The sequence below is a fragment of the Callithrix jacchus genome, chromosome 3 (assembly GCF_049354715.1).
Source record: "Callithrix jacchus isolate 240 chromosome 3, calJac240_pri, whole genome shotgun sequence".
Lineage (NCBI taxonomy): Eukaryota > Metazoa > Chordata > Mammalia > Primates > Cebidae > Callithrix > Callithrix jacchus.
Genome location: NC_133504.1, coordinates 96,801,500 through 96,814,083, shown reverse-complemented (window position 1 = coordinate 96,814,083; position 12,584 = coordinate 96,801,500). Strand labels below are relative to the sequence as shown.

Sequence of the window (12,584 nt, the reverse complement as noted above, 5' to 3'; positions counted from 1 at the left end):
GCAACCAGAAAGATAGGAGGAAAACCAGAAGTTTCTGTCTTGAGAGACAAAGACAGAGAATGCCTGTTGAAGAAAATTGTCAATTTACATCAAATGATTCCGAAAGGTCAAATAAGGTGAGGATTAAAAGCTGTTATTGGATGTAGGGCCATGAAGATTATTGAACACTGTACTGGAAGCTATTGGAATAAAGGGTTAAAGTTAGTGTGGAAACCAAATTTTAGAGTCAATAGGATATAAAGATGAAGAAACAGAGTGTGTAGACAATCCTTTCATGAAGCTTGCTAAGAGTTGGAGAGGTAGCGGTAAAACCGAGAAGGCTATAGAGCTGTATCAGCTGTAGTACTGTCAGTTGTAAATACTATGTAACCGGTCATATTTCTGTGGCACTGCCTGCCTCCCAGAACACTGGCCTCAGTACAGGAGAACCAACAGTGTTTGGCCAACACTGGCTCACGTCTGGGCTCAACTTGCCCTGGAACACCAAGCCCTCCCTCTTAGCTACTTTTTTTTGCAGCCAAGCTGACCAGCTGCACCCCTGAATTTTTTAGCTTCTCATGCCATTTCTGAGCTTGGATGAATCATAACCAGACTGACAGAGTCCAATGTGGAATCCGGCATCCAGAAGTACCAGACCACAAAATTCAAAACAGCAGAGAAGTTAACTCCTCGAGGGCTACCCACTGCCCAGTAGAAAACAAGAGCTAGGAGGGAGTTCAGCAGATCAGTTTCCTCACCGTTCTTTCTTCCCAGGACTACTAGCATCACATTTTCTTCTTGCAGCCTGCTTGGAAAAATTGCAAATGTCAAGCAGTTACATCTGTTGAACAATCTGATGTACACTTTAGAGCTTTCATGAGAAGAGTTAGCTATTTGGTAACACCTTATTTAGTATTGCTTTACATTCTTCCTTTTCTCATTTTTTCCCTCTTAAATAAGACATCAGCACTTTCATGTTTGTATGAGGCTCTCTATAGTAAACCTGAGATAAAACAAGGGTAGATTCAGGGAGTCTTTTTTTTTTCCCTTAAGGTGAAGAGCTGAGCATGTTTAATTACTGATGAGAAGAATCTAGTCAGGAGGAAGCTGTTGAAGATGCAGGAGAAGGGGAGAACTGTCACTGGGGTAAGGTTTTCAAGTAAGGAGGAGGGACAGGCTCCCTAGCATGCGTGGAAAGTGAAATTAAGTTTTTCTGAGCTTTAATTATGTGCCAGGATCTCTTCACAATGATGGAAATTTGTGTGTTGTTTTTTTTCTTTTCTTTTTCATCCTCACACCATGTTTTGAAGTAATTCTTACCATTGTCCTTCATGTTGCAGGTGAAGAAAGAGATACAGAACTTTTAGGGAATGTTCTTAAGTCACACAATTTAGGTGGAAGAGAAATTATTATACATCAAGCTTCTATGTCTAGAGCCAATATTCTCACTCTTTACTGCCTATTCATTAAAGAGGATACTTTTTTCTATCATGAAAGAGGAAAGGAAGAGAGGTTGAATGCAGCTACAGATTTGAAGATGTTCACAGTTTGCAGTGGACTACACCAGTTAGCAGTGAAGAGTGATTGGAAGAAGGGCATTTTGGGAATTTGGCAACAGTATGAAAAATTGGAAATCCTTTAATCTATAGCCTTGGTTCTTGCAATATCCTCTCACCCATTCTATTGCTTCTGCCCTTGTCTCTCTCCAATCTGTTCTGAACACAGCTGTAGAGTGATTCTGTTAAACTCGAGTCAGATCATATCATTGTGCTCAGACACACGAATGACTTCCCATCTTGCTCAGGAAGAATCAAACAATTCTTATTAAGACCTGTGTGGTGCTACATTATTCAATTCTGTCCCTCTCTGTCTCCCTTTCAGCTCATCTCCTACTTCTCCCTGCCTTGATAACTCAGCTCCAAACTTCCATGAAAACACTGGTTTTGATCACAGTGCTATTGCACCTACTACTTCCTCTACCTGGGATAGAGGACTCTTTCTCAAAATATCCAGGAGGCTGATTTCTTCAGATCTTTCAGGTTTGCTCAAAAGCTGCCTCTTAGAGAAGCCTTTCTCTAAGAACCCTGGCCACACTCAATTGTCCTACCAATATTTTCTATCTCCTTCCCTTCTTTACCATTTTCTTCTTAGCATTTATAATTACCTATCATGTATACTTTAATTTTTTTGTGTCTTACTGTCTGTCTTTCCCACTAGAAGCTAAAGCTCCTCAAGGAAAGAGCTTCCAATCTTTTTTTTTTTTTTTTTTCAGTACTCTATCTTTAGCAGCTAGCATAACCCCTGGCTCATACTACCTTAGTAAATACTTGTTGAATGAATGAATAATTGTAGAGAGTGGGAGAGCCAGGTGGCTGGTAGAATGTGCTAAGATATCTAGGCAATACAGGACACTAGGTTGAGGGTAGTGACCAGGAATATGTGGTTTTCTATCTTATATTTCTCATTTGCTAGGGTACAGATATGAGGTGGAATGATTTTTATACCAGAATTTATTCTAGATACATCTTTTATGTCTTGTGTTCTACCTTAAACAAAAGCTTGGATTTCTTTTTACGTCTTGTAAATCTTTAGACAGACAGCAACTAATGATAAGCCACTTTTAGAGGGATTTTAAAAATTCAGATGGGCATTATTAATTGTTACATATATAGTATATATTTTGAATAAAGGACAGTTTGTGTATCAACAACGTAAACATACATTTAGACCTTAACTTATACATCTGTTTTTTTTCTCCTCTTAGGAAAAACTTGTTATTTGCTGGGAGACATGGGAATTTGCAGCTTTAGATATTCTATTCAGGCAGAATTTAAGTTTGGAGGGTCAACAGACCAGACTTGGAGTTCTGATATGTAAATTAGTACATTTCCATCTAATTTTCCACTCCCAAGAAATGGAAAAGTATGAGTCATTATGTGATAAGAAGCTTTCTAATTGAGACAAACAAGTTTTCTAGTGCAGCACAGAAAATTAGACCTAGCTATAATAGAGAAGACCAAAGATAAAGGAGAAATTCTGATGAGAACCTAAGGAAAGTAGCATGATCTTCAAGAGATTAACGGCATTTACATAGGAACAGTATTTTTTCAAATTTTCTGGGCACAGGAACTCCTGATGTGTACGCTCAATGCTGAATCCCCCAGGTGTAATGTATGAGCATCTGTAAAGCTAAGGCCCTAGAATTTTACGTTTTTATAAGCACCACAGCTTATTCCATTGTAAGCTGTTAATAAACCAAACATGGACAAACATGAGTGTATAACATATCCTATAATAAAAAAGAAACATTGGCCTCTAATTAATCAAATTAGTGAAAGTTAGACACTCAAGCCCCCACATGTCCCTAAAACAGGAAACTCTATGTACTCTTTCAGTCTTTTCACTTTTGTTCTAAACAAATATATGAACCATTGCTGGGTTATTCACTTTAAATTTGTATAATTGAATTGAAATAACAATTAGAAGAACGAATGATGCCTGGTAAAGCCAGGCTGGCTGAAGTTTAATAAGAACTAGCAAATGAGAGCCTGTTGGGGAATTAAGAAAACAACACTTTCCAAAAGCACATAAGAGCACAGAAAGAATTGCAGTCTAGGACCTCTTTAGGCAGGATAAACAGATCTCAATCACTCCAGAGGGCATTCCCGCATTACAGCCTAATAATGTCCCTGAGTTAATAAAAAAAGATTCAATCATTCTTCGTACTCTCTGTTTAAGATTATAGGGAGGTACAGTGAGTCTTCCACAGTCTTAGATGAAGAAAAATAATATTAAATATAGATTAAATTTCAGTTATTTGAAAAATTAACAGAAGTGGAAAATTTTATTCCACAGAGAAAGGAGATACATACTTTCCGTGTGGTAGGTGGTTAAATAACGCTCTTCCGTTGGACTTGTGGTCTGGTGGGTGGTAACATAATTTTTCTTTAAGGTGCCAGAGATTGGGGAAGATTCCTGCCTGAGACAGCGCAGGGCAGCAACAGTGGGAGAGGAAAGCCATGTCAGTGTGCACCAGAGCTTTCCAACTCCAAGTGCAGCCCATCACGGACCGACAGCTGCAGCATCACCCGGGAGCCATTAGAATTACAGACTCCCAGACCCCACCCCAGATTCCTGAGTCAGAATATGTAATTGGATAAGATTCTCAGGTACATTAAAGTTTGAAAAGTGGTACATTAGTGAACTGAGATTTCCATGTCAAGGGATGTGGCTGGTGTTGAAGAGCTGAGTTCAGAGTTCAGAGAGAGGCGTTCAAAAGCAGCTTCAGGTCATACAAAAGAGCCAAGAATAACCGAAGAACTTCCACATACCTCTGAAAACGGGGTCAGAGGTTGTCAGTGTCACAGGCAGGACAGATACCTTGCACATTTTTTTCTTAAGAAATCTCAGTTATCAATCTCAAATTTTCTTTAAAGTGTTTTTTGCTATAACATAACACAAATATTGAAACACACAAATGTGTATACAAATTAGTACATTTTAATACTGCTTTAAGGAGGTAAAATTCACATGTAATAAATGCATAACTTTTGAAGAAATATGTACATCAGATAATTGCTACTCTGATTAAAATATCACCCATGTTCCTCACCCCAGAAATCTTTCTCTTATCCTCTCAAATTAATTTTTAGCCCCTGGACAACTGCTGTTTTAATTTCTATTACCATAGATAGTTTTCATTGTTCCCGAACTTGATACAAATAAAAGCAAACATTACATACCTTTTTGTGTCTAGATCCTTTTCCTTGACATAATGCTTTTGAGCTTAACCTTATATTACTGTACATATCAATAATCTGCTACGTTTTACCAGTGACCAGTGTGGTATGAATATACCACAATTTGTTCTTTCTCCTGTTGATGGACATTGGGTTGTTTCTAGTTTTATGCTATTATGAATAAAGCAGCTATAAAAAGAATATTCTTATACAAGGCTTTGTGGCAGTGCTTCATTTCTCTTAGGTAGATATCTAGGTGTAGAATTGCTGTTAACTTTCTGAGAAATTACTAGTTTTCCAAAGCAGTTGTACCATGCATGTTATGCTCTCGCCAGCTCCATGCTTGCTAGAATTTCAACTGCTTCACATCCTTGCTAGCATTTAGTGTGATGTTATCAGTCTTTTTAATTTTAGCTATGTGAAATGGTTATGAAATGGTACGGTTGTTAAATGGTGCATTTCCCTACTTCTGAATAATGCCAAACACCTCTTTTTGTGTGTGCATGTACTTATTCCTCATCTGTATATCTTCTTTAGTGAAGAATCTGTTCAAGTTTGTGGCAGACATATTTGCCAAAATAATGATAATGAAAATAGATACAACAGTATCTTCCCTAACACATATTTGTCTTATAATACATTCTTGACATTCCTACCATTAGGTGGTTGGGTTTATCTGACAAAAGGAGTGAAACCTTGCTACTGCCTTCGATGATAGCTTCTGGTGGAAGTTTTGCTATATGACTTCAGAGCCTAGATTATAAAAGGTGATGTGCTTCACCTAGTTCTATTGGGAATGTCTCTCTTGAGAGCCAGATATTATGCAGTTTTAAAACCTATACCACTTTGTGCAGGGGTCCAAGTGGGTAGGAACCTACAGCCAACACAAACTTACAAGATATAGAAGTGGACCCTTTAGCCCCATCTGAACTGCCTTAGCTGATACCAAGTGGAGCAGAGACAAGTTTTCCCCACTGAGCTTTATCCAGATTGTAGATTCATGAGCAAAATAAATGATTGTTGTTGTATTGAGCCAGTTATTTATGGGGTGGCTTTTTATACAGCATCAGTAACCAGAACACATTTTGGTTGTTTCATAACGAAAATTGGCTTTGTGACTAAAGATGAGGAAAAAAGATGTTAGTGAAATTCTAATGCCTTCAAACAGCAGCCTAAGAAAACCTAGAAGGCTGCCAATGAAGCCTCTAATGTAATGAAATTGGAACCTGCACCAAAGGGGACCCTTGTAATAGTGAGATGTGTGACCATACTGGCATCTGAGGCAATGAGAAAATTAGGAAAGTTGTCATATTTACCCAAGTACCAAGTAAACTCCTTATTAGTTCATCAAGAGTCAGCAAGCTTTTTTGTAAAAGGCTGGATAGTACATATTTTAAGCTTGGAGACCATAGGGCTTCTGTTACAACTACTGAACTATGCCATTGTAGTGAGAAAAAGCTATAGAAAATGCATAAATGAATGGGCATGAATGTGTTACAATAAAGCTTCATTTACAATAATGGATGCAACTGTGGTTTAGATATGGTTTGTTTATCCCTGGGAAACTCATGCTGAAATTTGATGCCCAGTGTGTGGTAGTATTGGAAGGTGGATCCTAATGAGGGGTGTTTGTGTTATGGGGGCAGATCCCTTATGATTGGTAATCTTGCTCTTGGGAATGGATTATCTCCTGAAAGAATGGGTTGTTGTAAAGCCAGGATGCTCTTCAGGTTTTCTCCTCTCTTCAGGATTCCACTTACCCTTTGATCTTTTTTTTTTTTTTTTTTTTTTGAGACCAAGTCTTGCTTTGTCACCAGGCTGGAATGCAGTGGCACAATCTTGGCTCACTGCAACCTCTGCCTCCCGGGTTCAAGCGATTCTTCCGCCTCAGCCTTCCAAGTAGCTGGGACCACAGGCGCATGCCACTACTCCCGGCTAATTTTTTGGTATTTTTAGTAGAGACGGGGTTCCACCGTGTTGGCCAGGATGGTCTCGATATCTTGACCTCGTGATCCGCCTGCCTCGGCCTCCCAGAGTTCTGGGATTACAAGTTTGAGCCACAGCGCCCGGCCTTGATCTTATGCACCATGGACACAGCACAAAAGCCCTTGCCAGAGGCCAAAGCCATACCTTTAAACTTCTCAGCCTTCAGAACTGTGAGATAAACAAACCTCTTGTCTTTTATAAATTACCTAGTCTCAGGTATTCTTTCTTAGCAACACAAAACAAACTATGACAGACACTGTCCCATAGAGCTAGTCTGCTGATTCAACATATAGCTAAAGAGATTTCCAGGCAGAATATTGAAAGGGTCAACTCAAAATCTTGTTGTTTATGATAAAATGCAAAAAGAGAAAGAGGAATTAAAGATGACATGTTAACTATAAAAAAAAAAAAACAAGACTTGCTAGATTTGAAAAGGAAAGTATTCCTTATTCTCCGCCTCTCCAGATGGCAGAAGAGTCTTAAAGTAACAAAATTTTTAGTGAAAAGATCAAATCCAGTACAGTAGTGTAAGAGCCATTGTTAAGATCTCAGGAAGATGATAGTTCATAGAAGCTTTCTTTTTTTGTTTTTCTTTTTTTGTTTTTTTCTTCGATAGGGTCTCACTCTGTCAACCAGGCTGGAGTGCAGTGGCACAAATATGACTCACTGCATTTTCCTGAGATCAAGTGATCTTGCCACTTCAGCCTCTTGAGGAGCTGGGACTACAGGTGCACACAACCATCCCTAGTTAATATTTTATTTCATTGTGGATACAGGGCCTTATCATGTTATCCAGGCTGGTCTTGAACTCCTGGGCTCAAGCAATCCTCCTACCTCAGCCTCTCAAAGTTCTGGAATTACAAGCATGAGCCACCACATCTGGCCCATAGAATCTTTCAAAAAAAAAAATAGTATGAATTCATGAGCTATAGAGGATTATTTTAAGGAAGTGGTACTTGACCCTGATCAAGAAAGTGGTAACATGTACCCAGATGGATTTCAGAATTGATATTGAGCACTGACTGATGTCTGTGACCTCTTCTCTGCCTCCCTCCTTTTGAATGTGTCTAAAGCAGTTATTCTATGCCTCTTTCCCTAGTACTTGTTGGATGAGTGTGTGCTGAGGGGGCATACACCTTGTTTCCTTAGTTCATATAACTTTATATTGAAAGAAACCATGTTAAGAATATAAAACAATACATCTTGTCTGCGCTAGCATCTGGTTTAGATGACAAAATCCTGGACTTCAAAATTGAGCCTGATGATGTAATGGATGAGATATTTGAGGGTTTTGGAAGGAGGTGGGTGTATTTTTGTTGTTGTTGTTGCCCAGGCTGGAGTGCACTGGCATGATCTTGGCTCAGTGCAATCTTTGCCTTCTGGGTTCAAGCAATTCTCCTGCCTCAGCATCCTGAGTAGCTGGGATTAAAGGTGCATGCCACCATGCCTAGCTAATTTTTCTTTTTCTTTTATTTTAGTAGAGACAGGGTTTGACCGTGAGATGAGTGTATTTTAGATGGGAAAAGAATGTAAGTAATTTGTGGCCAGAGGGTGAACTGTTGCACTTTTAAAACATAGCCCCAGATTATTTTATACTTTTTCCATTAAGATACAGGTTCTATAGCCCCTTTCATTGAATTTAGGCTTTGTGATTTCTTCATTACTCCATTACAGCAGCAGAAATATTGAGCCAGTTTCTGAGCCTAGATTTAATAGCCTGCAGCTTGCACTTCTATTTTTCTCTTGGAATGCTTACCCTGGGAACCCAACTACTCTGCTACAAGGAAGCAAGCAGCCATGTGGACAGGCCATATGTGATGTAGCCTCTGATGACATTCCTGTCTCTATCCAGAAACAATTTCCAGACAGGTAAATGAGCAATACCCTCAGGCATTGAGCTATCTTCCATTAATACTTTCATGTTAACTGAGACATTGCTGCATTAGGTAAATATATGTTACCCCCTTGGGACTTTGCCCAAATTGTAGATTTGTGAGCAAAATAAATGATTATTGTTTTTGTTTTCAGTCATTAAGTTTGAGATGTTCATTACTCAGTGATAGACAACTGGAGCAAAGTTTTTTGCTCATTTTTAAATAGCGTTTTTTTTTGTTTTTGTTTTTTGTTTTTAAATAGTTTGTAGGAGTCTTCTCTATATTCAAGATACAAGACTTTTTCAGATATATGCACTGAAAATATTTCTTACCAGTCTATGATTACTTTTTCCTGTACTTAATGATTTGTTTTGTCTAGCAGAAATTTTAGTTTTGAGGTAGCACAACTTACCTTTTTCTTTTTGGGCTAGTGCTTTCTGTTCCATTTTTGAATGAAACTGCACCTACTCTAAGTTGATGAAGCATTGTGTTTTTTCAAGAGGCTTAACAGTTTTGCTTTTAAATTTAGGTCTACAATCCATCTGAAGTTTTTTCAGTATAGTGTACAAAAGCGTTGAAATCTGTATTTTTCTATATGTTGTTAGTCATTCCAGCATGCTTTCTTGAAAATACTGTTTTTCCCCAATTGAATTGTTTTGCTACCTTTGTTAAAAATCTTATAACTCTCCCTTCTGGTCCACTAATCACTTTGACTGTTTTTTCATGCTAGCATGATTAATACAGACTTACAGAAAGTGTTGAAATCAGGTAGTGAAGTTCTCCCAATTTGGTCCTTATTTTTAAAAATTGTTTTGGTTATTCAAGATTCTTTGTTTTCTGTATTAACTTAAAATCAATTGTTTAAGATTTTACAAAAGAGCCTATTAGAATATTGGTTGGTATTGAGTTGAATCTATAAATCAAGCAGGGAAATCTTTATCTTAAAAATAGTTTTCCAACCTACAACCATAGTTCCTCTCTCCATTTTTTTCAGCTTATCTTTAATATTTTACATGAATGTTTTATAGCTTTTAATGTGGAATGCTTTAACATCTACTTAAAGTTTAGCCCTAAATATTTTATATTTTTATGCTACCATAAGTGAATTTTAAATTGTCCAATTTATTGTTCCACACATTTAAAAAAATATGGTTGAATATTATATATTGATTTTGTCTTGCCTTATTGAATTGGTTAAGAACTCCAGTAGAAATGTTGAAAATCGAAACTCTCCCCTTAATATTAGGGGAAACAGATACATTATTTTACTACTATGTATAATTTGCTATAGGTATTTTTGTGTAAATGCTCTCTGTCAGGTTGAGAAAATGTATTTTGGTTTCAGGTTTGATTAATGTTTTTTATCGCATTTACTGAGATGTTTTCCTTTATTCTCTTAACATGGTAAATTACACTGGTGATTTATGCCTATTAAACCAACCTTGCATGCTGGGATAAACTCTACTTGCTCATAATAAGTTATCCCCTTTATGTATTGCTTAATTCTATTTACTACTGTTAAGAATTTGTCACTCTGTGTATGAGAGGTAATGGACTCTATTGTTTTAATACCTCTTACATCTTTGTCAGGTTGTGCTAACAGAGTTAAGTAGATCTCATAAAACAGTTTTGGATATTTTCCTCTTCCTATGTTTTCCAGAAGAGTTTGTATATGTTTATTATTATTTATTTCTTAAATGTTTGGTAGAAAACACCAGTGAACCTATCTGGATCTGGATTTTATTTTGGGGAATATTATTTTCGATAATAAATACAATTTATCTCTTTAATAGGCATATAAAACTTTTTACATTTTGTATTTCTTATCAGTCTTGAAAAGTATTTTTTGATTAATTTGTTCATCTATGTTGTCAAATTTCTTGATCAAGAGTTTCCTAACATTTCTTTATTATCTACTTAGAATCTATAGTAACTCAGTAAAACAAATATTGTTATAAATACTTTTATAAAGTGGGAAACTGATATAAAGAAAATTTAAAAATCTGTCCTACTCCTCAAACTATGGTCCTCTAGCTTACAATACTGAATTATTTGAGTAATATTGAAATATTTGAAGATTAAAAAAATTTGACTTATCAAAACTGAATTTGACCCAAAACAATAAACATAGCATAGGTTAGTTAAAAATGCTCTGTGATCTATTTGCCTGATATCTTCAGCCTCAGTTGGAAATCTTACTGTAAACATAGCAAAATATAACAGTTATACCTAACCTCAACCTATCTTCTGTGTTCCATTTCATATTTACAATACCTTTTCAGAAATTTCTGTTTAGATGTATGGTAGGCATTGCAAACAAATAATGCATTTTTCATCTCACTTTATCTATAAGATCCATCTTTTCTTATTCAGCATTTTGGTTAATTAAATCAGTAAAATTTTACTGATCAAGTCATCCTTTATGTTTCTTATTTATTATTCCTATGTACTAAGTCAACACATTTTATTTTATTTTCTTCTATTTAAGATAGTTTTTGAACACATCCTTGCTTCTCCAGTTAGACCTCATCTTCTCAGTTGTGAAGCATTGCAAGAGTGTCTTAATTGGTCTACTTCCAATCATTTTCTCCACCAAAATCAGTGACAACCAGAATAATTCAACAATATCCAACCAAATCTATACATCTTTTTGTAGCTGTGCCAGAAAAAAAGAGAGAAAAAGAAAGTTCGAAATCTCTACTCTTTCCGGTTTGCAGGAAAAGGGATCTCTATTTAATACATTTTCTTTATCCAGTCATCTGTTGCTAGACACTTAGGCTTCTTCCAAATCTCAGCTATTGCAAACAATGCTGCAGCAAACATGAGAGTGCAGATACTCCTTTGATATATGATTTCCTTTCTTTTGGGCATATAACCAATGGTGGGATTGCTGGATCATATGGTAGCTCTATTTTTTATATTTTCAGGAACCTCCAAACTGTTCGCCGTAGTGTTTGTACTAATTTGATAGCAGAACAGGGTGACTACAGTTAATGATAACTTAATTGTACATCTAAAAATTACTAGAAGAATGTAAATTAATTATTTGTAACACAAAGGATAAATGCTTGAGGGATGAATACCTCATTCTCCATGATGTGATTCTTTTACATTGCATGCCTCTACCAAAACATCTCATGTACCCCATATATATTATATATCTACTATATATCCACAAAAAAATAAAAATAAAAATAAATAAAAGTAAAGATGCCCAAATTTGGCAAATTTGCACTTTCATGCATTTACTCTTTCTACTAACTGAGGTATTTTCTCTTCACTCTCTGCTTCACCTTCTGTCTATCTGTCTGTCTGTCTATCAATCTATCTATTCTTTGAGTCTCAATATAAGTGTGACTTTCTTGTCAAAATTTCCTTAACTCCTCAGCTTTAGGCAGTTAGATGCTCCCTCGTCACTATGCTTGTTCTCTATTCTTACATGATAGATTCTTTAATTTTTTTCTTTCATCGTTATTTTGTCTTATTTTAACATTGAAAACTATGGCTTATAATATTGAATGCTAGATATATTAATAACTGCCACCATAATAATATAAAACAAAGTTTACTTTTTATATACGTATTTATGTGATCTGCTGTATATTTACTGGTAGAAGAATCAGGTGGGCCACACCATGCACTTGACTAATTTTATGGTTTCTACTGAAAAAATAAACCTAGATTAATTTTTGGAGTGAATCTATGTTTATAGCATCTGAAACAGATAATGTGCTAAAAAGTACCAGTATACAAGTTACCTCATAGCAATTTGTTTTCATCTTACCTATACATTATAACATTTTTGATGTCTTCAGCTGTACTATGAATTATGTGAGAAAAGAAATCGACATTTTTTTCATCTCTGTATTTTTTTTTTATTATCTGGCACAGTTACAATCACATAGTAGGCTCTCAGCAATGGTCTCATAAGTAGAGATTTTCAAAATCCCATTATTATGGAAGCCAAGACTAAAGGACTGCATGCTATAAAACTATAAAAGGATAA

The 12,584-nt window shown here is 36.2% G+C and overlaps 1 long non-coding RNA gene across 1 annotated transcript in view; it reads left to right on the top strand.

The window, feature by feature from the left end:
- The window catches only part of LOC128931586 (uncharacterized), a 76,240-nt gene extending 72,170 nt beyond the window's left edge, over positions 1 to 4,070 (top strand). The window contains exons 3-4 of the long non-coding RNA XR_008480132.2: positions 1,033 to 1,125; positions 3,932 to 4,070. This is a non-coding gene — a long non-coding RNA (uncharacterized LOC128931586). The remainder of the gene's footprint in view (positions 1 to 1,032; positions 1,126 to 3,931) is intronic.
- The last annotated feature ends 8,514 nt before the right edge of the window (positions 4,071 to 12,584 follow it).